This window comes from Martes martes, assembly GCF_963455335.1.
Source record: "Martes martes genome assembly, chromosome: 9".
NCBI lineage: Eukaryota > Metazoa > Chordata > Mammalia > Carnivora > Mustelidae > Martes > Martes martes.
The window spans coordinates 123,380,567-123,407,925 of record NC_137896.1 but is presented as its reverse complement, the minus strand read 5'-3'; positions in this window follow the sequence as shown (position 1 = coordinate 123,407,925).

The window sequence follows — 27,359 nt, the reverse complement described above, 5'->3', positions numbered from 1 at the left end:
CAAAAAAGGTATTTAAACAATTTTTTAAGATTTTGTTTATTTGACAGAGAGAGCGTGAGATCGAGAGAGCGAGTGCATAAGCAGGGGGAGCAGGAGCAGGAGAAGCAGGCTCCCCGGTGAGCAGGGAGCCTGATGTGGGGCTTGATCCCAGGACCCTGGGATCATAACCTGAGCCAAAGGCAGACACTTAACTGACTGAGCCACCCAGCACCCCCCACCAAAGTATTTAAATAGTACATGCCAGACAGTAATCTTTCAAGAGATGCCAGCTATTTTTTTAACTTCTTATTTTGAATAACTATAGATTTGTAGGAAGTTGTGAGGACAAATGTATTAGGGAGGTCTTGTGGGCTCTTCACTTAGCCTCCCCCAAAGCTGACACATTGCATAACTATGGTGCAGTATCAATAACAGGAAATTGGTACAATCTACAGAGCTCTTGCAATTTCATCAGGTTTACATGCCCCAGTGTGTGTGTGTGTGTGTGTGTGTGTGCATGCATGTGTGTGCACATGTATGCCTATATGTAATCACCATCTTCATGGTAATCACCATCATAATCAAGGTCTAGAATTGTACTGTCACCATAAGCATCCTTCTTGCTACCCTTTTATAGCCACACCAGACAATTATTGATAATTTGTTGAAGTAGTGAGGAAACAAAATTCTTGGTAGAAATATATTTTTATAGCAAGAAATGCCTGACACTGAACTTGTGAAATTGTAAGCTGCTTGTCCTCAGAAGCATTCAAATAGCAGCTATATCCTCTTTATCAGGGATTTTTTAAAGTGGTAATAAATGGAGAGGGGATAGAGTTAAATTGAACTCTGAGATCCCAGCTCTAAGCTTTTAGTATTATACAGGAAGGTACCCTAGAGGAGTTGGGGTTTCACATGAGCCTTGAGGAACAGGAAGGCAATGGGGAGAAAGAAGAACATACCAGGTGAGCCAAAGGAGAGCTAGCTCCTCTCTGTTCCCTGACCCTGGGTGATAAAGGTATGCCCCTGGAGCAGACAGATTAGATTTCTCTGAAAAAAAGCTCTGTGGGCCATATAGAGCCTCAGGATTGGGCTTTTTTATCTTCATTATGGGCCAAGGAGTTAACAATTGGGTTGTGCAGTAGGGAATGTATCCACCAAGTGGCCAGCTCTTAAAGAGAGGGTGCCAGGTAAAGACAGGTTTCTTACTCTTTTGGGCTTCTTTCCACAGGCCATGTCTCCTGATTAATCTGCATAGAGTGGTCCCATAATTGTTTCTTCTTTATAACCCAGTCCACTTTTTGAACATGAACTATGAGCTGGCCCAGTGGATCTGCTGCTCCTCTGTAACGTTGTCTTTCCTTAGAATGCAGGTATTCCTTTCCTTTTCCTTTTCTTTCTTTCTTCTTCTTCTTCTTTTTTTTTTTTTCAGAGAACCTCAGCAGGTAATTTGAAAGACTAACAAACTTTGGCATAGATCACTTTAAGAGCCAAATCGCTGGCTGGAATATTAATGAAGCCATCCAGTGATAGACTTGCTTCCTGATGCAGAAACATATCAAAGAGGTTAGGTTCATGAGTGTTGCTCTGCAGAGCCCCATCTCTATTATCTATCTCTTAATTACTTCATTAAAATTCAGCACAGAAGCTGCCCAAATCCAGTAGCATGCCCACAGCTTGCTGGGTGATTTCCCTGCCTCTGGCCATACTAGATTTTTAGTTCTTTAGGTCTCCAGAGATGGGAGGCCAGATCTTAGGCAGACAGATCTGCTGCAGGCTGCATTAGCTCCTGGCACTGATGCTGCTGCCTGCCTTCTACACAGCTGGATTTCTACTCCCTTTCCCACAGGTGCCATGACCTCTACTTTCCCTGTGTCCTTGGGGAGGGAGCTGCCCTACAAAAGTGTTCTCCAGATCATAGAAGTTTCCTGTGTTAGAGGCACTACATTCTAAAGTTCTTTGGAAGAGACTGATTGCCCCCTGTCCTTCCTCCCTTTCAAACAGCAGTTGGGATACCTTTTCAGGTTGGCTGGCTCATCAGGAAAGAAGTGGACAGAACAGGCTTTGAATAACACTTTGGCTCTTCCCTGAGCCTCAGTTGTTTTATCTGGTTTGGTCCTTCCTTAGATCTAAATTCTCCTGATCTTTAGGAATAGCCATGTTTTCCCCCCAGGGCTGTAAGCGACACCTTCTGGCATGAAACTGTAGCAGTCAGCTTCTATCCTAAACTGTCCCTGCGGGCTCTTCTAAAGCAGTTCCCTTTAGTGGTATCCCTCATTACTGTCCTCCTTCACCAATCCCATGACCAGAAAAACTGCCCAACGTATCTTTATTTTTAATTATAATTTTTAGTACATAGGGAATAAATAACGAGAAGGTCATTAGAGTCCAGTGGGTCTATGGGCATTTTGAAGGCTGTTTTTAGATCCGGAGGTCTTTCTAATGTCTCTGGATTTCTGTATGTGCTCCAAGTGGAGTGCATTTTTTTTAAAGAATCATACAGGATCAGCAAAAGACAATGTTTATAAACACGTCTTCTACTTAGTGACTGCAACACATGTTTGCCAGTGAAAGCCATAGATGTTTCATCTGCCCTTTCCTGTGCTGTTTTGCCTTCCTCTGTTTATTCTGATTTTATTTGAATCATTCTGTCAGAGGTCCTTCAGGGAAGAAAGGAGCAGTTCAGGATCTCCTGGGTTGTGGCCACTGGAGTCTCCAAGGGGCCCATCATGGAGATCCTGATGTGACAGAAAGCTTGGCCAAGGGCTCAGGCCCAGACATGCTCAGGCAGAGAGTGCAAGGCTGAGCCCCTAGACAGGAGGTCAGGGAGGAGCACAGGATTTTGAAGAGGGAAGATTAAGGAGAAGAGTTTACGCTGAAGTTGGAACCAGTCATGCAAGTAAGCCAGACTGAGGTTTCTGACAATTGGTTGAGGGGGGGGGGGGGAAGAGGAAGGAAAAAAAAAGGCAAGTGTGCACCTTCTTCTGAGTATTTCTAAGTTAATGGGAGCCTTTGACGGGTCCTAGTCTTTCTTCCCTCTAATCTTCCCAGGAAGAGGAGAGTATGGAACCTTTCCTAGCCCAGCCCTTGGCTTTTGGGGACATTTCTAAATTCAGGAGGTGTAGGTGATATTTGAGGACTTGTTATTTGGCAAGTAATTGGCTTCAGAGCCAAATATTGTTCCTGCCTTCAGGGAAATGCTGGAGAGAAAAAAGAATTGTTAGCACTGGGTAGTGTGGCATTACTCAGAGACTTTCTTTATGTTCCTTTTTCTTTGTTTGGTGGTTAAAACTTTGGAGGAAAGGATGAGCTCTTCATAGTGATTCTCTTGAATACGTTCATCCCTTAAAGTGCTCATAATTCCCACAGTTTAATTTGAACTCCTCATATTTCTTTCTTTCTTTCTTTCTTTTTTTTTTTTTTTTTTTGGTTTGTTTGTTTGACAGAGAGCTAGAGAGAGAACACAAGTAAGCAGAGCAGCAGGGAGAGGGGGAGAGAGAGAAGCAGGCTCTCTGCTGAGCAGGGAGCCTGATGCGGGGCTCGATCCCAGGACCCTGGAATCATGACCCGAGCCCAAGGCAGCCACTTAACCAACTGAGCCACCCGGGTGCCCCCTCATATTTCTTTTTAAAAAATAATTTTGCTTTGTTTCTGTTGGTCTCCATGTCTTCCATCTCTTTGGTAGTGGGGGCACATATGCCGTTTAGTAAAGGATGATCTCTCTATAATATCTGACTGATGTTAAGGACATGTCAGCATTGAATTGCTGCCTGGGGCCCACACTGTTTTAGCCATAATGGTGCCACAGTAAAGGCCTTGGACTTGGTATGAGCTCGTGCAAGTCATGTTGCCTTTATGAGCCTTAGGGTCCCTGTGGGCTAAATGGCCATTCAGTGGAAATGCCGTATACTTTGTCTGCTTTGGAGACTTGCTACAAGTATCAGAGTCTTGAAAATTGTACAAGTTTGAAGGATGATGTAATGGTAAATTTTGTGTGTCAATTTGGGCTACCAGGATGCCCAGATTAAAGATCATCTCTGTGTATCTGTGAGGGTGTTTTTGGCTGAAGTTAGCATTTCAGTTTGTGGACTCATGAAGTAGATTGTCCCCCACAGTGTGGATAGGTGTCATCCAGTCCACTGAGGGCCTGAATAGAACAAAAACAGAGGAAGGCAGGATTCATCCCCTTTCCTCTCTTACCGTATGGTCTGGAACATCACTCCTTTCTTGCCCTCGGACTGGGATTTACACCATTGGCTTCCCTGGTTTCCAGGCCTTCAGATTCAGACTGATCTGCAGCACCAGCTTTCCTGGCTCTGCGGCTTGCAGGTGGCACACAGAGGGACTTCCCAGCCTCCGCATTCTGTGAGGCAGCTCTTCAGAATCAATCACTCAATCGCTCCCTCTCTCTCTCCACACACACCCTTGGTTCTGTTTCTCTGGATAACCCTGACTAATGCAGGCAAGGATACAATATCTGACCCTTTTAGGACTTCTCAGAAGTTGTTACTATAAGAGGCAGTATTGGCAGAAGCTCCAAGGCTCATAACTCTAAGTAGAAAGCACTTTTGGGTTTATTTGGCTTATTCCTGGTGTTAATATACTCAATTCAGTGAATATATTTTTGCTCCTTCTGGAATACCTACTATGCACCAGGCCCTATGCTAAGCGAAGATGGGATGATGTGGCAAAGAGACAAGATACATAGAAGTTTGTCTCCAAGTCTGGCTCTGATGGGGCCTAGTACACGTACCCAACCCTCCTCCTTGGCAAAACCACAGATGATTTAGCCAGGTCCTTGTGAAGGCAGAGCCTATGGCAAGAATTAAAGTAGGAACACTGTAATGTTTTTGGGAGGTGGAAGCTCAAGGTAATGAGAGTGAGGGCAGAAGAGGGAAGGGAGACAAAGAGGAAGCAAAGCAGCAGCAATGCTATGTGTTACTGCGTTGGCTGGAGAGAGGGTTATGGTAAAAATAAGGTCTCATTAGATCCTCAGCAGGAATGTTTACTTGGCATCCTGGACTGTCCAGTTTCCTTCCATTTTGGAGCCTCTTTGGTCAAGGTTAAAGAGACATTTGCCCCAGTTGCACTTTGAGATTGAGTTGTCTAGCCTGTCAAGGACAGAAAGCCAGCTCCCACGATGATGTACTTCATACAAGCACAGAAGCTGGGGGGGACAGCTTGGCCCAGGTGGAGTCTGACTAAGAGAATGAGCGAGACATTTCAGGCTATGTGAGAAGGCATGCAACCTTGAACACTGACTTCTCAAGGTGAGGAGAACTTGCAGTCAAACAGAGCAAGGGGGTGGTATGGGTCAACTTCTAAATTCCTTCCTTCAACCCCATCTACTGGAAATGATTGCATCCTGCTGACAGACTCCTAAGCTCAGAATCCTCATCCAGGGGCTTAACAGTAACAAAATGGCTTCTGTTGCCCCACCTTAGCCTCCCCTGGGGACTCAATCTAGCCTTATCCTCTTCACAATCCCTTATGAGAGGCCCAGATCCTTATTAAGAAACACTATGGATTTTTAGAGTAAAAAATCTATAGAGAGACTTCAGAAACAGTCTGGGGAGATTATGAAGAAATGTGGGCCAGTTTTCCAAGGAGATTTTATAGAATATTCAATAGCACTCATGTCATAAAAGGCCTATGGAGGTTTCCAGAGCTGAGACTCGCCCTGAATTATGATTCCCTGATGCAGAGCCCAGCGAAAGGTCACAGCATAACAGATTAGGGCTTGATTCTGCGGCGCTTGTAAAAATAGAGCCACCTCACTAAAATGCAGTGGGGATATTAATTTCCAGGGCTGAAGTTCAATTTAACAGAAAGACAGAGTAGAAAATAGAGCTGTCTTTTCAATCCCAATGGTCATAATAGAGCCCCGCCCTGCACCTCTCTGGAAACCGTCTCCCAGCCTGCTCCCGGACATTCTAAAATGTGCCTTGTGCTTTTCTTTCGATGAAAGCTGGAGTTGGGTAGCTGGAGGGACAGCAATTACTGCTCCCAGATGAGGAACCAGAGGCATTTGGAGGTTAATCTACTCTCTCACAGGCACAGAACAAGTCAAAGGATGAACCCATCTGCATTTAGTAAAATCCTACTCCTAACTGGCTCATCCTGGAACAGACGACCACATTGACATTTAACTTTTACATAAGAAGGAAGGATATTAATGTGTATCCTTATTGTGTACTAGGCCCTTTGTGAAGGGCTTGGCATCCTCTAACTCAATATTACAGTAAATTTGATAGATCAATATTCTCTTCATTTATTAGGGAGCTGAGGCTCGGGAAGGTAAGGACATCTGTCTTAGTAGATGATGTAGCTCTTCAGAGGCCTGCTGCAGAGGAGAACTGGCATAAGATGGTCTGGCTGGTATAGAGACACTCTCCTCTTGGCCCTACCGCATCTGTTCTGTCTTCTCAGCAAGACTGGGACCTACGCTAGATCAGGAGCCGTGTACCCCTCCCTGTCAATACCCAGCTCAGGGCAGGGGGCTCTCAAGGCTGCTGAGAGCAGGTGAGTTGGTGGAAACCCATGAGATTTCTGGGGTGATGGGAGGATCTGGCCTATTATTCTTTGAAATAATGTGGGACTTTATTTATTGTAAGTGTGGAGTTTTAACTTTCTCTTCTTAAGACTCAGTGAAATGTCAGTCTAGGTAGATGGGAAGAACCTGAGGGTGAATATGTCCAGTTAAATGAGAATGGGAGCTTGAGGTCAGAGTCATTTGAAGGTCAAACGAGAGACCTCAGTGAATGGGTCACAGAATGACAAGTGGAGAGGCCCTAAGATTTTGCCATTTTTAAGCTGGACTGAGAGTAGGCATTTAATCAACATACCCTGGGCATATGACAGTTTCTTCCTTGGACTCTCACCATACATCAACAATGGCTACTAGCCTAGGTTGGAACCCAGCACGGTGCCCAACTTGCATGCCCAGGAGTAGTGGGAGGATCTCTGTCGTGTGAGGGTCCAACTCCAGCAGTTGGTGCCCAGCAGGTATTCTATGTAGGGCCTGGTGCCAGTGCTCTTCCTGGAGGCAGAGGGGAGCAGATGTAGAGGCTGACCTGGGGCCATGGGTCATGTATGGGTTTTGAGCTCAGCCCCACCTGTGACTGAATTGGTGGCACTGATGACACGATGTGTGGGAGAGCACCACACGAATAGAATGTGCTCGTGTTCTCTACCTCCTCTGCTGCCCTGATTCACTGGCCACCCTCCTGGTCCCTTTCAGGGCCAATAGCGGGATGAAGGCATTATACTGTAGCCACAGCAGTGATGACTATGGTGAACTAATGAGGACACTATCTGAGGCAGTGATAGCTATATGACCATGACCCTGGCCTGTGCTTACAAACAGGAGCTCCGATGGGGCTGCGGTCTGCGGTGCTTATTGCTACGCTTATTGCTACGCATATATCACACCCACAAAAGATCTCATTAGCCGCTGGGGGAAACCTTCCTCCCTGGCCCTTTTCTTTTCTAACACTGAGCAGTTTTAATTGCATTCCATCACCTTTTTCTATGACCTCAATGTCATCTAACCATTTTCTAATCGTCCAGCTTCTCTGAGAATGTATTCACGCACAGAGCCTGCACGTAGTGGGTGTGAAATGGTTACACACAGGACTGTCAGTGGGGGGGTAGATTGTTATATAATGGCCTCATCCTGGGACTGTGCAATATTTGTGTGCAATGGAGACTCTGTTTTCAGCTTACACCCCACCTGCAAGTTACTTTTCTAGGCCAACAACCACAATAACAACAACAAAAGCAGAATTTACCCACTTATTTCTTATTACCGCAGTGTGACCAGAACACAGAGGTCCCTAGGGAGAACAAAAGATTTGGATTGGAGTAATTGGCTCTCAAATTTCAGTATGTGTTATACCTTCAGTACCCGGGAGGTCTTAAAATGCAGGTGCATGAGACGCATCTTTAGACATTCTGATTTAGTAGATCTGAAGTAGGGACAAGGAACCTGCATTTTTCACAGCCTATTTAGGCCATTTCCATTCCTGGACCACACTTTTAGAACCACTGGATTAGAAAAATGAATTAAAGGCAGATAGCTGCAGGATCCTCCCCACGCCCCCCAACACACACATACACACACACACACACACACACACACAGAAACCTTTCCCAGGTAATAGTTAATTAGCAGCTAGTGGATATAAACCTCTTCAATGAGTCAGTTGATAAAGTCTTAAAGTTCAGGTGGCCATATGCCCTGTTTCTTCTAAGGTCATGGTTGTTGTAGCTCAGTTAATACCTGTTAATTATTTTTAGTGTCTCCTTTCCCCCTTGAAAAGTGTCTGGGTTTAGATGATAAACTATATAGTCACCCTACTTTAAAGTGAACTTGGAGCAAGCTTTGTAAAGCAAAGAGACACTGCTTCCTGCAAACATAAGCTCCAGAGATGAGTAATCACCTCCCTGACCAGTGTTCTGGAATCTGAGGGTGGGAGGATGAAGTGTATCATATTTGCTGAGTGATCCCTCCTAATGTCCCCAGCTAGGGATCACTTCAGGAAGGTTAAAAAGTCCCTGATCTCATTGAGGTTTCTGAGGCATAAATGGTGAAAAAAAGCCACGGCATGTTTCCAGAAGCAAACAACCTTTTTTAAAATCATGGCTTACACTCAGTAAATTCGAATCTGTTTACATCTACCTTCTTATGTATGGTGGCAACAGAAAACTTTCATTTGCTCTAATCTCAACAAACTTCTCTCTTGTTCAACATTCAGATTTTATTTTCACAAAAAGAGAACTGCATTCTACATTTGAGGATGTCATTTAAGGCCAAGAAACTCCAATAAAAAAGCATTTATCAGCAGTTAAGTTTGTTTGAGGATTACCCACTGCAAATAAAGCCGAGCTCCCCTTTTAAACTGAAGCGTGCTATTTCGGGAATGTGACCCTTTTCATGAATAAATGACATGGTGACATTTACAGATAAAGCAAGATTTAACTGCTATGAAAGGAGGTGACAAATGTCAGGATGTCAATAATGATCCGTGAACATAATGGTTTCTTGCCTGAGTGCTGAGCAGATACATAATGTGACTGCAGCCTGCCAGTGTTCTACAGGGAATGAGCCCCGCAATCTGGGAACAGCCTAGAAGGCTCCCAGGAGCAGGAGACCATGCGTCTCAGATGGTGGGTACGTGAGGTGGGGTCTGAGTGCAGTCTGGCTAATAAGTGAAGCTATTAATTCTTTCTTATTGCTCTCACATCTGCACTCCAGGAAACATGAAGTTTTTCTATCATCAATAGCTAAATGTTGTCAGAGGAGGATTTGGATGTTGTAAAAATAGCTTTCTGATTATGCCTTCATTATCCTAAAGAGCCAAGGGTTTAGAGAAAATGTGGGGAGAAAGTGTGTAGTGTCAGTGGCATGAAGAAGCCAAGGCCATGGGCGGGGCCTTACAAGGAGGACCAGGCAGAGGACCCCACACCCAGGGCCCAGCCCTTGCCGGCATGGGGCCAGCCAGCTGTCTCAGCTGCACACAGCCAGTCCCAGGACATGCGAGCCACAGTGCAGGTGGTGTGGCTGGACTGGCTCACGCCTACAGCCATCCTTTCCTCCCCTTTCCTCTGGGCCATTTCTCCTGCCTTGGTTTCAGGGCACTGTTCCCTCCTGGTGCTGCTCCCACCCTCTGAAGCTGTTTTTCTGCTTTCTTTTACTGGTCTTTATCTCGACCCTCAAAACGAGACTCTCTCGGGCCGTGGTAAGTGTTCTGCAGCCAGCTCCTGGAAAACAAGTCCTGGTTAGGTTAGTTTGAAGTTTTCTGTGGCAGAAGTACGCTTTGCTTTTCTACACTCATTCCTCACATCAGTGATGGTTCTCCTCACCAGGACGGAGCTGTCATTTTCATGCAAAGAACCCCAACGTGTCCCACCTCAGCGAATCCAGAAGACTCCTTCCTCCACTGCCACCTTTGCAGCTGTCCGTCCTGATCCCCTCCTTCATCTCTCACCTCCAAGGCAAGGTGAGTCCTGACCTCTCCTTCTCTGTGATGTTCTTTGGCCTGGCTTCTGGTCTCCAGATCCACAATGGCACCCAACCCCCAGGTCTAGGCATTGTTCTCTTTTCTTATGATATATTGAAGCTCATGAGTGTCCAGTTATTACCTCATTTAACAAGAACAATGAGAAACAGAGGCTCTGAGATGTTCATTGCCCTGCCAGAAGCCCTATGGTGTGTATTGCATCTACGTTGTGCCTAGAACCCAGGTTTCTTGATTCCCACCTAGTACCAGTGCCTCTTCTCCCGTAGAACCCTATTTTTCATGACTCCTAAAGGCCAAGGTGCAGCTATATTCTCTATCTCCTCAGCCCCTCCACCCCCACAGTGACCTCCTGTTCCTCTCCGAGATCCTGTGACAGGCCCACGTCAGTGGTGGGTGGAGCAGAGTTTGTTGACAGTTGTCAGTCTGGAGCCTCTCGTACCACATGGTGACATATTTTGCTTAGCCTTCCTTCAGCCCCTTGTACAAATGTGGTTTTCTTGACAAATACCACAGTCCTGTCCCCTGCCAGAAAAGCCGTGAACTTTAAGAACAAGAGCAGGTCAGGAAGGGGGCGTTGTCATAGCTAGTGCTGGCAGGCCACCAGCCTGCAGCCACGGTACTGAGCGAGACCTTGGTTTTCTGCCTCTGCAGGGGAAGGTTATTTTTTGTTTTCCCACATGGGGAGGACTTTCTAAGACAAAGAGGTGATAGTCCTGTATCTTTCTGTACGTAGTGGGTCCGGATTGTGCTCCTTGCCATGTGTGGGAGAGAAGCCCCAGGCTCCATTATACCGTGAGGCGAAGCCCTTCCGGGCCCAGAACCTGGGAGGCTGGACTGAGTGACAGGATTTAGTTCAGGGAAGGGGGAAGTTTTCCTTGGCTGGAAGAGTCAAGGATCATTTTCTGGGTGAGGAAGGGTATAAGCTGAGCTTTGAAAACTGTCACAATTTGGTGTGACAGTGGAGTCAGACAGGACTTCTGCAGGGGAGAGGAAACTGCCGTGCTGAGGAGGCTCAGAGGAGGGAAAGAGTAGCTCCCCTCCTCAGATACGTCACCCATTTTGTGGGTCTGCCAGTGAGCGTGCAGGCTGAGAGAGCAGGTCCCCTGGGGAGAGGACACAAAAGTGTAAATGACTTTAGAAATTTTTCTAGAAGGGGGAGCAAATGGGGATCCCCTACAGAATACTCCTGGCCCTGTAGGGGCCACAGGGTGGGGTGGGCCTAGGTCATAGGCCAGGGCAGCCACCTACCTTCTCATTTTCCCGTGTGTAGTCTGTGACCTCTGGCCACAGTGAGACCCTGGCTTTGGCCATTCCAAGAGGTCAGTGGGACCATAGTGGGCGGCATGAGTGTGGGCTGGGGGTCCTGTACCTCTTTAGCAGGTTCTGAGGCATTGTCTCAGAGCCTGACTGACATTTTTCTTTCTCAACACTAACTCCCCTCCGTCCTGCTTTGCTCCTAGAAGCTGACAAGGTTTCAACCCAAGGCAGGAGACTCTCAGCACTGTCATAAAGTACATGTGGAGAAGAGCTAAGAGGTAAATGCATTTCACTGGACGTCAATTTTGTCTGGAAGTTTCCCTGTGGTTGGAAGTTTCTTTGAAAACCTGGTGATTGTTAAGATGCAAGTGGTAGGAAGAGTTTGTTGCTGCCTACCTGCTGCCCAGCCCTGTCTGCTCTGATGGTCCTCCTCCTTGGTCCTCTCCACAGAGCACGGCAGAGAAAGGACAAGGGACACTGCAGGGTAATGGGTGGGAAAGGATCCTTACTGAGGCCAGAGCCCTGCAGTGCTTGGTGGGATGTGTCCAGGCCACCTATGCTGGAGGCCCTTGAAAATTTTTTTCTCTCCCTTCATGTGGCAGATCCCTGGCTAAATTCCCTGGCTATAAAGTACACATAAGCATGCTGTTCTATAGTCTAGGAGTGGCCTCAAAGTCTTTGAAGGAGTTGCGTTCTGTGGCCTGAGACACTTTGTAGTGTGCTCTTTGGTTATACAAAAGCAAGACCAGAGCCTACCATGGGAGGAAGAGTGTGACAAAATATAACCTAAAACTCATCTATGTCTTATAACATAGGGGCTGTACCCTTGCTGTGGTCAGAGCAGGAGCTCTGGCAGTGTTATTCTGAGAAGGTCTGTTGTGTTTGGGCTGGTAGACTTGTGCAAAATGGGACATGGGCCTCCTGATTTGGGGAGCAAGGAGAAAGCTCCAGTGAATGCCATCTGGGGGTGTCTCCAGCTTCATGGGGGAGTGTGTGAGTATGAGTGTATGAGGGTCTGTGTTGCCTCAAGTGAGCTCTGCCCTCCATGTGGAATTTCACTCTTGTTGGGTACGAGAAGCTGTGAGTTCTGATATTCAACTCTGAGGTTTCCCTTTTTAGCACTCAAGTTCTGAACTTCTGTAGCTGAGTGTCAGCCTCGGTGTGGGGCATGACAGCAAAGAGAGTGCCCACATGTGGGAAGAAGCAAAGCAGGAGGGGAGGGGCCTCAAAGACCAGAGGTCAGCAGGAAGGAGCACAGCAGATCTTCTAAAAGTAGCAGTGAGGAGCAGCCCCTCAGGGTGCTAGCTCTTCACCTCTCCTGGGGTTCATAGCCAGGGTGAAGAGAGGGCACCTGCTAAGAGACATAAGGTCTTTTTCAGTCACAGAGGGGCAATTGAATTAATATTTTTATTTAGATAGAAAAGGCCCTGCTGACCTTGGAAGATAGAAAATTTAGGAATCCTCGGCATTTAACTATGTATTTCTTCATGTAACATTTTGTGCCTTTAGACACCTATTGAAAATTATTTTGGGTTTGGGCTCTGTCAAGGATAAAGAAGAGAGAAAGACCCAGCGTCTTTGAGAAATCTCTCCCTGTTTCATGCTAGCATTACCACCGCCACCACCACTGCAACTATTACAACAGAGTCTTATTGATTTAGAAAATGTACCAACTCTAAGTGGAAAGCTGGGTCTGCCCAGAACTGGCAGTGGCTGCTGGGTGGCATTCTAGTCTTGTCTTCTGGTTCCGGAGGCAGTGGTGGGCTGTGGCATGTTGCTGGGAAAGGGCAGAGTGCTCAGGGGCAGGGGGAAATCGGTCTGACTCTTGCCTTGTGGGAGCAGTTTTCTTCTGAGAACTCCACAGAGTTGAGTAATGTTCATGGACTAGAGCTGGCATTTTGAAGACAGTCTCAAGTTTCTGTATTTAGAACTTGAACATCTCTCTTCATGTTCTTCTTTGATCTTATAGTCAGGGTATCTGGCCCAGTGGACTTCGGGCTTCTGGAATTCAGAAATGGTCTCTAGAGAGCAGAGCATGGGTCTGAGCCCCCAGTAGGTCCCATCCTGCGTGGGCTGAATTTAACAAAGGGCACGGCACCTGCTTCAGAGAGTTTTCCTGTCTGTTCACAAGGTAGCTTGAAATGAGCAGCCACTGGTGTTGAGAAGGATTTTGGGGTTGGCAGCCTTGGCCTTCCCTCTCTTAGGCCTGTCATAATAAAATACCATAGACTGTGTGACTTAAACAACAGAAATTTCTTTCTCACCATTCTAGAGACTGGATATCCAAAATTATGATGACTGCCAGTTTAGTTCCTGGTTAGAGCCCTCTTCCTGCTTTGCAGACTGCATTCTTCTTGGAATGTCCTCATGTGGTAGAAAGAGAGTGTTAGATCTCTTCTTTATGTCTCTTTTTATAAGGGCACTGAGCCCATCATGTGGTCTCCACCCTCCTGACCTAACTACCTCTTAAAGGTCCCATTTTGAAATATGAATACTTTGGGGAACAGGGCTTCAACTTTCGGGTTTTGGAAGGAACCAAAACTATATTCTAGAACACTTTCTGGGTCCTCCTATTCTTGCCTCTGGGCCTCCTTGATTCCCTCACCCAGAGATAAATAGGAACCACACTTTCCCTCCTCTAATTCTCTGCTCCCAAAGGGCTCTAGTACTATTCAAGAGAATGGCCTGCCTACTCCAGGAGCTGTGTTCTCAGCCAGATTGCTCAAGAGAGGGAAATGATATTTTCTGGAAATGAAGTTCTCAGCTTCAGCCTGTGCCTCTGGAATTCTTATTGTTTGGTCAGTTTGGTCCAAATTCAGAGTCTGCTGGTGTCCTTCTGACTCAGCTCCCTGGGGTCTATGTCCAGAGGGAATCCCATGGCCACCGCTGCTGGAACAGTGGGCATCACGGACTTAACCTGATAAAACCTTGGCCCTGGGAATGCTGCAGGAAATGAGGCTTTTCACTCTCAGTGCTTTATCCTGTTGAAGCATCAGGGTCGTAATGATCCAGACAGCATGGGGGAAGTTCGGATGAAACCAAAGTGTTATTTCAGAGTATCTATTAAAATAACCGTGGCATGTGTCAGTGTTTCTGGAAGAAATGTGCACGTGTGTGTGCATGTGTGTGCCTTTATGTGTGTGGATGCCTGTAAGGGTATGTATGGTCTACCTTAAAGCAATGTAGTTAGCATAAAATAGAGAAGGAAATACTGAGCTACAGTCTGTGCACCTATGGTTAAATCAAAGATGGTTTCTGAACTACTGTAACGAGGGAATAATTTCAACAGGACAATATATTGCAAAGCCCAGTTTCCCCCTGGCTAGTCCTTTGACTCACCCCAGGGTCTGCTTCGTGCCTGGCCTGTCTCCCCATCCTGGGCACTGACGTTCAGATGTGTGGAGCCGCGGACACAGTAAGGTGAGCCTCGCCTGCTCTGGGGTCTTTGCTTCCCTGGGCTCTCCGTGACTTTTAAACTTCAAGGATGAAGGGCATGGTGCCAGTTTTCGGGTGTGGCATTTCTGTGAATGAGCCAAAAGCAGCTGGGGAACGATAAACATGTGTATATTACGAAGCAGTGTGTAGCAGCCAGGCCTCAAAGGCTGGTGTTTTCTCATATCCCACAGTTTTATGACCCCATACCTTTAAATATTCATTTCCCTGGCTCTACATGGGGACATAAAGTCAGACTGTGCTTCCACAAGTCGTGGTGGGTGCCATTCCCCATAGTCCTAACAGCCACTTCCTTGGGAGAGGAGAATTACCTTCTCCCCCAGCACAGCCCACCCGTGAGTGACTGCTCCAGGTCAGAGGAGCTGGCCTGATGGTCAGTGTTCGCGGTGTCCCCTGCCAAGAGTGGCCTCAAGACACTCTTCTCTCTCTTTTTTCCTCTGGTGTCAGATCTGCTTCCTGCATTATGTGTCTATGTGTGGCTAACACGCTGGGAGGATTTATACTCCTGTAACCTGGGGCCTGCCCCACTGCTCCTGAAACAGGCCAGGTGGTCAATATCCATTTGCCGAACTAATGAAGGATTCTCCCAGAAAAGCTGTGGCTTTCACCAATGAATAACGCTGGCTGTAAGTGAAATATGCCGTGGGAAGCCCGAGTAAATGAGGCCACGCTGTCAGGTGAACCGGCGGAGTTATCCATTCACTATTTCACCACCTTGCTGTCCCCTGGGCCAGGCTCACTTGCTAGAGGTGAGGCCTGTGATTCCGGGACCATGATGCCTCTGGCCTGGGCAGGCGTGGGTGACTGAGCTTCCACGGCAGTTAGAGACCTCCCTCCGGCATGTGGTCCTCAGCCTGCAGCGCCTCTGTGGGCTGAAGGGAATCACTGGGTTGTTGAAACTCTTGTGGTTTATAAAAGTGACCTAAGCTGAGCGTACGGTTCATTTTCTCTGTGGAGGACCCCTAACTTCTTCAGTTTCTAATAACCGGGGACACAGACTGGCTGGTCAGGCTGAATCGTTTGAGGTATGTACACAGTCACCATTACCGGGTAGTGATTAGGAAATCTGGGTCTCGGACAAGACCCACAACACCCCACGGCAAACACTGAACGTTTGATGTCTCTCTGTTACAACATTCTTAGTTCATCTGAGCTCAGATCCATGAAAGGTAGTCATCGAGTGAGAAAGGAGGCTCAGATTTGGGGCCACAGAAGGTTGAAATGTAGTCTGATGAGGTCATGTTAAACGTGATTTGAGAACACCTGTCCATTGCAGCATTTCCAAGAGCAAGACGGGGCACACAGAACAAACTGTCCCCACCCTGGCATGACTGCGGGTTTAACGGTAACGAAGTGACATCAAGCCAGTGGCAGGGATGTGATCAGCAGGCCCCACAGCCAGGCATTTCCCATGAAATGGGAAGCATCACACAACAGCCATCCAAGCCAGACCTGGCTCTTGGTTCTCACTTTGTATCTCTATCTATAATCTAGAGGGCTACTTCTCCTGTAAACTTCTGTGCCATTTTCTGTTATTAGTGTCGATGCCAGCCGCGTGACCGCAGCTCCCACATTGCAGGTTAGAAAGCCCTTGCCCGTTCAACAGTGACCTGGATTCTCACCCCACCCCTGTGAGGTAGGTCAGACTAATGTTGCCCCCCATTTATACAGAACTAGAAACTAAGAGTCAGAGAGGTCAAGTGGCTGATTCAGAACTATCCAGCTGAATGGAGAAAGGGCTGGCACCAGAAATCTACACTTCTGGGTCCATCTACTCCCAGCTCGCTGCTACCCTAGTCCAAGAACTATCTGACAAGGAATAGCAAGTTTTCCCCAATGATGCTTCACCCTCAGAGGACATTAGTCTTTATCTTGAAATATCTGAAGTAAATGGTGGTTTTTAATCACCGAACACCTTGTTTTCTAGCCTCTTAGCTCCTATTCTGGGTGCTGACCTGATGCCATTCCAGTGCTCTGGGTGAGCCCTTCTGCTGTCTGCCCTCCATGTGTCCTGAGAGAGGAGCCTTGAAATAGCCAGGCCTGGGCAGTGAGAGCCTGGGGGTTGTCCTAGCTGGCTTCTCCTTGGAGAATGTGTGTGAACATAGCTGTGCAAGGCTTGGCACATAGCGAGGACCTGACAAACACTAGTTCAATGGAAACTTTAGAATTGAAACAGTGATATAAGGTGAGGAATGGTCTGAATGGTGAGCTGACGGCATTTGCCTTTGGGGGTCCCCTGTCTTTCTGGAATTTCCCCCAACGCTCCTGACATCAACTGTCAGAGGATTTGTGCTTTTCATTTTCCAAACGTGTTCTCAGAAAAGGGCAGAGATTCATTGATTCTTACAAATGACTGATGTTGGTTTTCAGATAGATGGGGTTAGAAGTAAAGCCCAAGTAAAGAGAGGAAGATTTGGTGACAGAATTCTTGACATTGGCCAGTACGTGGGGCCAAGAGTGGGACCAAGAAAAAGAATCTTTGGGATCTCTTTCTCCTGAATAAAGATCTTCTGCCATGGCTGGGATCTGGCAGTTACAAAAGATTTTAGATGCCGCAGCTTTGCGCTGGTAGGCTGTGCTTTCTGCCCGGTCTGGGCATATCACAATCCCTTTCCTTCCTGAGCCAACTGAATTAATTGCGAAAGGGAGAGAGCCCCAGTGACTTGTGCTCTGACAAGCCCTTGGTCTCTTTGAGCTCAGTGACAGGCAGCCAGACTTCAAAGGCCCTCCGTGCCCTCCTCCTTTTACCCTGCCTGTCAAGAGAGGCTGCAGAGGAGCGAGTACTGGGGCTGGGGGGAAGGTGGCCGGGGAGCCCGTCTCCCTGACATTTGTCCTTCCCTTTCTGCCGACAGCCAACTCCAGACCAGCTCTGTAGCCTGCTGCCATGGCCCTCCAACCTCTCACACCAGGGAGACAGCTCAGCCTCTAAATTTAGCAGGAGGAAAGGAAAGGGAGGTCAGCGTGTGCAGGGCGAGGGCTGAAGGTGGAAACGGAATGAAAGCACCAATGGACCGGTGGGGGCAGTGAGAAAGAGAGGAGGGATTGAGGGTGGGGGCTTCGCAGCAGCTGAGTAGCTGTTAGGGATAGACAGGAGAGTCTCTTAAAGAGTTAGTAAAAATGTAGCATGTTAATTTTCACTATTAGCAGTAAGTACTTACTGTGAGCCAGGACTGGAATTTGCACATTTCACTACTTGTCTCATTTAACCTCCCAATAGGTGGGTGCGATAGCTTTCAGGATAGTTTACTTTTCCGAATTATGAATTAACGTGGCTCAACTTGCAGATTTTATGTGATAGTCCAGAATTCTGTTAGATCTGTCGGATCATGAACCATTGCTTTTTGCACTATTGTCATAAATGAACGTGTATGCACCGAAACCTCTCTCACCAGGATGTTCGTCCATAGTTGCTCTTACTACTTTCAAGAAAGTCATATTTCTTATTTTCTCTTTAATGGATGTGGCAATGATTTGTCCATTTAACTCTCTCACAATTTTGTTTACACCATTGCTTAACTTAACAGGTCATTTGTATCTTGAAGGAGGCTCGGGAGAGTTTCAGACAGCTTTTTTCATCAGATCAGAGCTGAAAGTATGAATCAAAATACCTATGTGGCTGGTTGGGACTATGAAAGCTTAATGTCTTCAAGTTACCAGTGCATGCCTACGTGAAATAATTTTGGTATGCATCCTGGCAATATCAAAGGGAAACTTTTGGACAAGAGAAACAATGGGATGGAAACATGTCCTTAACCAGAGAGGATGCCACATTCAGCAAGGAAACAGCCTTAGCATGGGAACACGTCTCTATTTTAATGGCTAAATGACCAGATTGAGATTATCTTGATGTTTATCACTGCGCTATTACTACCTGTTGCTTGGCAACCAAGAATTTGAACAGTCATCAGGGAAGGGACCAACAGTTCCAAGTTCTGCGTCTTGTTCTGGCTCGCATTGATGTGGGGCTTGGCGCTGGACAAGAGGTGCTCAGCTGGCTTCTGCCTCATCCCGGAAAGTTGCTTAGCAAATAATGGGCACTTATCCATATCCCTTTGTGACCACAGGGTCAGATGAATGAAGGACTTATCCTGAAAGGATCTTGCTTTTTTTTTTTTTTTTTTTTTTAAGCTAACCTTCCAATGAATCCAGTGAATTTTCAAAAAGGGAAAGAGTGAAGCAGGCTCTGAAAGGACTGTGTGTGTGTGTGTGTGTGTGTGTGTGTTTGAAGGAGGAAAGAGAGGGGAAAGATGAGGTCCTGGAAAGCAGTGCAAGACAGGGGTTTGAGGGCTCTCAGGTTCTGTTGGCAGCGGCCATCCTTTTGGCTACTTATGCTGATGTGCAGGTCACTGTACAGGTCAGGAACCTAGCCACCCTCCATCCTAGTATCTGGCTTTCTCTATAGTCTGCGAGACCATTGCTGTTTCCTGGTGCCAGGCCTGGCTGGGAAGGTGGTTTGTTTGCTTTCTGACAGGCCAGGCTCTGCCTCTCCCACCTCACCTGGTAGACGAGATGCTGACCTCCAGAGCATCAGGAGCATAGGATTCTCTGCTCTGAGCATGAATGCTTCCACGTGAGCAGAGCAGGCCTATTTGTTGTACAAGAAATGACTGCCGTGTTATGAAACATGGCTCATTTCTAGCTAACGCGCCTTGTTTCCCCTGCAGCTCTTATTATGTTAAAGCCTGTCTCTCCCAGTGTTATCTGATGGTTTCCTAGGAGATGCCCTCACCGGCCAAGCTCTCTGCTGATGCTGGAGTTGGATATTATCTATAGGCACTAAATATCTGCTTTGTTCACTCAGCACCGTTCTGCCCTTTCTCCCTGGGCTGGTGGCTAGTTTCTTGCAAGGGTCCCTAATGGCTGTGCAGAGAGGGAAAGGCTAAATGTATCTGCCTTCCCACATCTTTCACAGCCGTGAGCTGGGCTCTCTCTCTCTGCTCTGACAGATTTACTCACTAGTACCTTTTCATTTCCGACTAATGTAAAGAATTTGTTAGTTGCTGGTGGGTTTTCCAAGTTAAAAAAAAAAAAAAAAAGTTGGTGCCCAGACACATTCCAAGACTTTGTATGAGAGAGCACAGAGACCCCTTCCTCAGATGGTAGGTAAAGTTATTTATTCTTATTACACCTCAGCTTCTAGCTCTGTAAAATGGAACCTCTGTGGTGATATCTAGAAGCATCAGCAATAGCTGCTGGAACCTTAAAGTAGGGAGCTCTACTTCCTGTTTGTTAGTCTTTTCTGACAGAGAGGTCCAAATATAGCTCCAGGCTAGCTTTCCATAATGTGATGAGAAGACAGGGCGTCCCTGAAGTTTGAGGGAGCCTGCTGTCACTGTGGGAGGGGGGGCTTGACAACTTGGGCAGTATCCACACAAAGATACAGTTTCTAATCTGTCAAAATTGCTTTTTCTTAGAAGCCCTGATTATATTAACACATTCTCTATCTGATCTCATTGTGCCTCTCAGAATTTTCTTCTTACAACTCACGCAAAGCCAATCAAATTACATTGAGATGAGGAAATAAATATGCACTTAAGGTGAAAAAAGTATGCATATATATTATTTTTGGAACTGAACATAAAGGTAGATCACATATATCACGGTTCAGCACTAGATTTCTAAAGTGAGAAGTCATAGAAGATGACAAATAGGACCCGAAAAAGAAATAAAAAATATGAGAAGAAAATGTGATATAAATGAATGTCTGAGAGTAAAATGCAGTTCAACCCATTTCCTGTAATGGCATAAGAATAGGTAATGAAAGAAAGGTAGAAGACCGCTATTTAGTTCAGTGAAGCAGATAATCCCGAGCGGCCAAATAAGTCAGTATTTGCTTCAAAAAGAAAACCCTCTCCTCACCTCCTCTCATCCCCTGCCCTGCCTAGGGTTCCACGGAAGGACATGTACTTGGTTGAATTCATCGAAAGTCACCCAAAGTAGAATGAGCTCAAGTGTTTGAGCAGGTGACAAAGTCTGTGCCTACACTGCAGCTGTTTGCAAATAGGATTAGATCATCTACACTCTGACAGCTTCATTTTTCCATTCTTTAACTATGTAGATCTTTGTCTCTGGGTCGGCCAGCTGTGTGGTCAGAGTTAAAGGTGACATCGTGACATAATAGAAAACAAGCTGAACCTAATTCTTGTGCCCAAACAAGGCTGCATACAAGTGCCACTAGGAGGCTCCACTTAGGCCAGCCTCAAACCTCTGGAAACTTAAAGTTGTCAGGAAGGGCTTGACTCCTGGAGCCTCTAAAATACCATCCAAAGTAGTGGCATTCAGGCTCTTGGAGACCCACAGTAAAAAATAATTTGATGCCAACTAGTACACAGATACCTATATAAAGATCTATGCATATAGAACAGACATATTGTAAAACAGTACTTTATCTCACTATGTTGGATGGACTGATATTTTTCATTCCGGTCCATTCCATTCCATTCCGTTGGGGATAATAGGTTATGATTGTCTGAATTTCACTACTCTGGCACTGATATAGAACCAGGTGCAGGGATAGAAAAGGTACATCTTGAGACCATGTCTTTAAGGCTGTCATTCTTCTTTCTGGCCTGGCAGAGGACAGCTTCATAGCAGCCCCTACCACATCGGAATGATATCTGACAAAATATTATAAAAAACAGTGCTTTTAAAAACTTTGATGGATCACCATTTTGTTTCATCATAATTGATTAAATCAAATATAAGTCATTTGAAGTGAACTTTGATATTACAAGTATTATGCTATTTGGTAAAAAAATCATTTTTTAAAAATTTATTTTGGAAGGGGAACAGTGGAAAAGGGTATTAATATTTATTGAGACCTTACATTTGCCCAGTATATTACACATGTTATCTTAATCCTCAGGGTCACCCTGAAAGGAAGGTGTTATCGTCTTTTAACAGATAAGGAAACTGAGGTGCAGAGGAATTTAAATGATATGTCTAACTCCATTCAACTCATCAGGGAGGGAGCCAAGATTCGTATGTGGGTCTGTTTCATGGGAAAGCAGGTGCCCTTTCACCTATGTTCCTCTACATTCCATATAAGCCTTCAGGTGAGCTCCAGCTTCATTAGGTTGGCAAGCACAGATGACCGACATTTCCCTAGGATGTCGTGCGGTTGCTCCTGGGTTCAGAGATCCTCTAAAGGTAAATGAAACTAGGGGTTTTTGATTCCATCATTAACATTTCCTGGGCAGGAGACCCTGTTCTGGCCCTTACTTAGAACACAGGTTGAACTTGCAATCAGACTACCGATGTCAGAATTTTTCAAACACAAAAACTTACGAATGGTCATGTACACTTGAGATAGAAAATACTCTGCTCTTCTGAAGAGCAGTCTCTATTGGCCTGCCAAGAGACTGAGCCATTGCTGGGGGCTGTTTGGCTGGAGGATTTGATTACTGGTCCTGGTATAGGACATCAAATAAGAGACCAGTTAGTGTTGTGGGTGGGAGGGCTGGCTTTGGACATCACAGCTAATGGGTTACAGCACAGGATGAGCTACTGTGCTAAAACTACTTAATCCTCATGAACCTGTTTCCTCATCTGGAAAATGAGGTAAATTATAATACCTATTGATAGAACTACCATATGGGGATTATATAAGTAAATCTCATGGTGAAATTATTAGATTTTATCACTATTGTTATTATTTATTATCACTCAGAGCATTCAGCTTTGCTGTCCTCCATACCCATCACTTGCATTCATGTCCATTTTCAGGTTCTAGGTAGAAAGGAAGCCTTTGTATCTGCCACAAGAGAGGGCTATCCATTTTTTAGGAACCAACAACATCACCATTTGCTTATCCAAATGCACCTGATTCTTCAGTGTTTTGTGTTACTAAAAAGTGGTCTACTTTGAAAACAGCAAAACCTTGGGATGCCTGGGTGGCTCATTAGGTTGAGCTTCTCTCTTTGGCTCAAGTCATAAGCCCAGGGTCTTGCGATCAAGTTCCACATTGGGCTCCTTGCTCAGCAGGGAGCTTGCTTTTCCCTCTGCCTACTGCTCCCCCTGCTTATGCTCTCTCTCTCTCTCTCTGACAAATAAATAAATAAGATGTTAAAAAAAAAAAAAAGGAGCAAGGCTTTGAGGAGCAATTAGGTTCTTGCCCTGAACTTGAGTCCTTTCAAAATTTTGACTTGCTACACTCTCCTCTCTGCCCCTCTTAACTAAGAAAAAGAGGGATATTGTAGCTTTTGACTCAGCAATAAGATCCATATTAATTGGAAAGAAATTTCACAAGCAGAAAATTCTGGTGGAAAGGTAGAAAAAAGTGAATTTTTCAAAAATGTCCTTCCAAACCCTTTGAATTGATGAAGGGGCAGTTAAAAATGTCTCCCAGCATGTAGGCTTGAATGATCATTTTGTTTTTAAAGACTCAGAGAAGTTCCTCTGGCAATATTAGCCAAGTTGAGTAGAAATGGATCAAAGAAGGAATAAAGGCTGTAACTGAGCGTTGAAGGTGGAATAAAACCAAGGTCCTCAACTTCGAGTTTCCACAGGTTCAGTCTCCCGGGTTCTTTCTGATGGTCGTTCCGCAGATGGAGCCAGAAAAGATGGCTGGAGACTTGTATTGTCTCAGACCAGTTACTCTTGCAAGAGGGTCACAACTGGAAAGAAACTCACCAGTATTTGAGACAAACAAGTCAGAAGTTGATGCTTTTGATGAGGAAGTACTGAGAAACATTAACTCTGAGAGAGACAGTACACCACAAATCAGAATGAGGTTCCAAATTCGAGTTTGCCCTTGCTTAAGACTGGGGTGGTTGACAGTGGCAGATAATGCGTCATGAGGGTTTCTGCTAGCTGGAGTTGTCTGAGGAAGATGGATTGTCCCTAAGGGGGCAACAGGCTGGTCAAAAGTTTGTCATGATTCAAATGCTGTTCGGTTATTGGAAGGACAATGGTGCCCAAGGGCTGGACCACCATTCTGGATCTTTCCTTGAGGCCACTAACTCAGTAATGAAGAGGCACTCTGTCACTGGTCAGGATACAGCAGTGGTTCCTGGTTGCTGGTCATATTCTAATGCTGGTGGAAAGCCAACAACAAAATGAATCATCGTATGTTTTCATGCTGTGCCTTTTGCTTTAGGCTCTGCCTCTGTCATGGGGCATGTGTAGCAGCAGTTGGCTACTAATGTGACATGCTGAGCTCAGGAAACCAGTTTTCCATTTCTCTGTGTTACAGAATACACAGAGACTCAAGAAAGATGCTTATTCCCATGTCTGTTCTATCCAGGGTCATGACCTTCAAATATATCCTGTCTGCTCAGTCCTTTCTCCCTTCCTAACATAATGTGGTGAAAGATGTGCACTCAAGTTTTCTTTAGTGTACCTCCTCACTCCACCCTCCCTTTCTACCTCAGACTTCAGAGCCCACTCCCAGCCCCTATTTATAGGTTCTCTACTCAATCCGGTTATAAAAAAATCAATAAGAAAGTCTTCCTTATGAAGGTAAGTGACAGACATCATTTAAAAATGTGACCTTTTCTTAAAGATATTTGCAATTAAACAGGGTGACAGTGTCCCTAACAGAACAATATTTCCTCACTCTTTCCTCTATTTCCTAATTCATGCTTTCTGTTTACCCCATTATTTCTAAAACCATACTTCCATCCTTTACTGCCTCCAAAATGGATTTCTACCTTCTTCAATTTTTAGTCAATAGCCTGAATCAATTTTTGTCCTTGGTCTTCATCACCTCTTTGCTTTTAACAACCAGATGATAGTTACACAACAATCACAGTGTTAGAACTGTTTCTTTTGCCCCCAGTTTCTAAAGCATACCCATTGACATTACAATATCCAGGTCTTCACTATCACTAAACAAACCTAAAAACTGTGAACCTGAGTTAGGATTTTCCATCCAGAGTCTCTATACCTTTCCCTTTTTCCTCTGCATTAACTGGGCTTGTCAATAGCTCTACTCTTCAAATCAAATTGAATCCACCTGAGTCCTTGAATTTCCATCACCATTCATGTCAAAGAGTCTCCAATCAATATTCAAGACTCCTGCGTGCCTTATCTTCCTCTGAGTCTGGCATGCCATCTTCTTCCTTAAAGAGTACCATCCTTGTGAAGCCAACAAAAAAAGGTCCATGTACCAAGCAAATCCACATCTCAAGGAAAACCTGGATTTGGAGAAGCTATGGGTCTTTTTGAACAACTGGTCAGCATTATCCTACCTGTCTGAATGTTTTGTCTTTTAATCTATCCAATCCAAGATAACTTGTCACTTGTGAAAACTCTAAGCAGAGATTTACTGTGACTGCCACCTAGAAAGGTTGAGAGATTTAAGTGCCTCCTACTCACAAAGAGGAAGTTCAAGTGAAATAAACACTGTGACATATAAGAAGCAGAAAGAACATTTGTTTTGGACCAGATGTGTCACTGCATATCACTGTAATGGACTGCTCTATGGCCACTGTGAAGTCCCAGGTGAAGAATTGTGGCCAGTCTGCAGAGCTGGCCTTGAGTCTGCAGACTCTTTCCTTTGGAGACTGGTACCTGAATTTCTCACACCTTATATGTAATTCCTTCCTCCTGTGTTGTATGTAACACATTCTTCACAGTGTGGCCAACAAGACAGTGGTCTGTTAGAGAGGTGTTCTCAGCTCTTTTAGGAACCACAGTGAATTCCCAGGCTGTAGGGCACAATTTTCCCTGTGGATTCTCATACCATAGTCTTCTGGGACATTCAGAACAATCCCCACCCTCATTCCAAGATGGTCAGTGTTCACTTAACTTTAGTATTTAACCTACATTTATGAAGTGTGTCCTAAATTTATTTAAAAAAATTTTTTTTAAAGATTTTTATTTATTTATTTGACAGAGATCACAAGTAGGCAGAGAGGCAGGCGGGGGGGGGGGTAAGCAGGCTCCCTGTTGAACAAACAGCCCAATGAGGGGCTCGATCCCAAGACCCTGAGACCATGACCTGAGCCAAAGGCAGAGGCTTAACCCACTGAGCCACCCAGGTGCCCCAGAAGTGTGTCTTAACTTTATTGTGCTCAGTCATGTATATATAGAAAGAAACATGGATACTGAACTCAAGAAATAATTTAACCTAGTGAGCTAGAGAGTAATATACACACACTTATAGAGTAGAAAGCATAATAAATATCACACAAAACTCATGAGAGCACAAAGGAATAAGGAATTCTGATCAAGGAAAAAGACAGTCAAAGATTGAGGAATGCTTCATAGAGGAGCTGGCATTTGATCTGTGCCTTGAAGAACAGATTCAGCTCAACGGGCTAAGAAGGGGAAAGAAGAGGGAAAGGGGAGGGATTAGAAGAGGAGGGAACCCTAGTGAGAAAAGGGATGTGGGTAGGAACATGGAGGTGAGTCGGAATGTGGAATACATATATATGGGAATGGGAAGGAAGAGTGAGGCATGGCATCAAAGGCAAGATGAACAGGCCTCAAGTTTAATGTTCATTCAGGAAATGCCAATGGTTGTGCAAAGCATTAGTTTAGCCTCTGAGAAAGGAAGAAGGGTTAATAAAGGGTATCCCTGCAAGGTCAAGAAGCAGAAGCCACACAAATTCAGGGGCTGCTTTTGGAGCTGGGAGTAGACCCAGAGCTGTCCCTAGCCACGGATTTTTCATTGCTTGAGTTCTCTTTGATCACCTTCCCTTCTCTTGGCATTCTGAATGCTTACCGTCTGTCTTTTCTTCATTTGTTAAACCCTGATGATGTGAACCATCTGACCCTTCCTAGTCCCCAGGTTCTTGTCTAAGTTGATGACTCATCAATTTTCCAGCATCTAATTCTTTGCCATATAAGTGGCAATCTAATCCTTCTGTGTTTTGGCCAGCTGAGTGTAGTTTGTCTTCATATAAATACAGACATATTTTGCCTTGGTAATTCTGCTGCTGCTTGTTTTCCCCTGCAGGTACTTACTTTGTTGTTTTGTAGGCGTATAGTTTCGATGCCTGGGATGGCTTTCAGTGTTATGGATGCGCTAGGGAAACACACACACACACACACACACACACACACACACGCACACACGCAGACATGCACACACACACACACACACGCACGCACACAAAAACTGTCACAATCAAAGGAGTTCCAACTTCAATGAGTAATGAGGTTGCGTGATTTCCAACTTGTGGTTCCAAAAGATTTCCATAAGCCTCTTGATTTCCAAATGAGAAAATCATGATAAGTAGTTAATTAGCTTTTTAAGCAAAGGCAAGTCACCGCAGACACCGCTGTGCACTCCACATTCTCCTGAGAGGGAGGCCAGCACCACATCCTGAAGAACATGCAGTGCAAGCATGAAAACGGAGTTCATATAAATTCAAGTAATGTCCTTTGACTTTTCATTAAGCCGGGCATGTCCCAGTTACCCCTTGGGGACTTTCTTAATGTTATCATGGCAACATACAATTAAGTAAGATTACATTTTTTTATATGCAGGGAGAGGTGCTAAGACACCATTCTAAATTATTCATCAGTTCACTTTTCACAAAACAACCCCAGATATGACTCTAAGATGTGCAATATTAAAAAATAGCAGATAATTTGATATTGCAATATCATGTAAAGAAGCTTTTCTTCCTTTCCCCAGGGAGAACAAAAGACTTAATCGAACTCCACATGTGTCGCTGTGCTTATCACAGCTTACCGTAT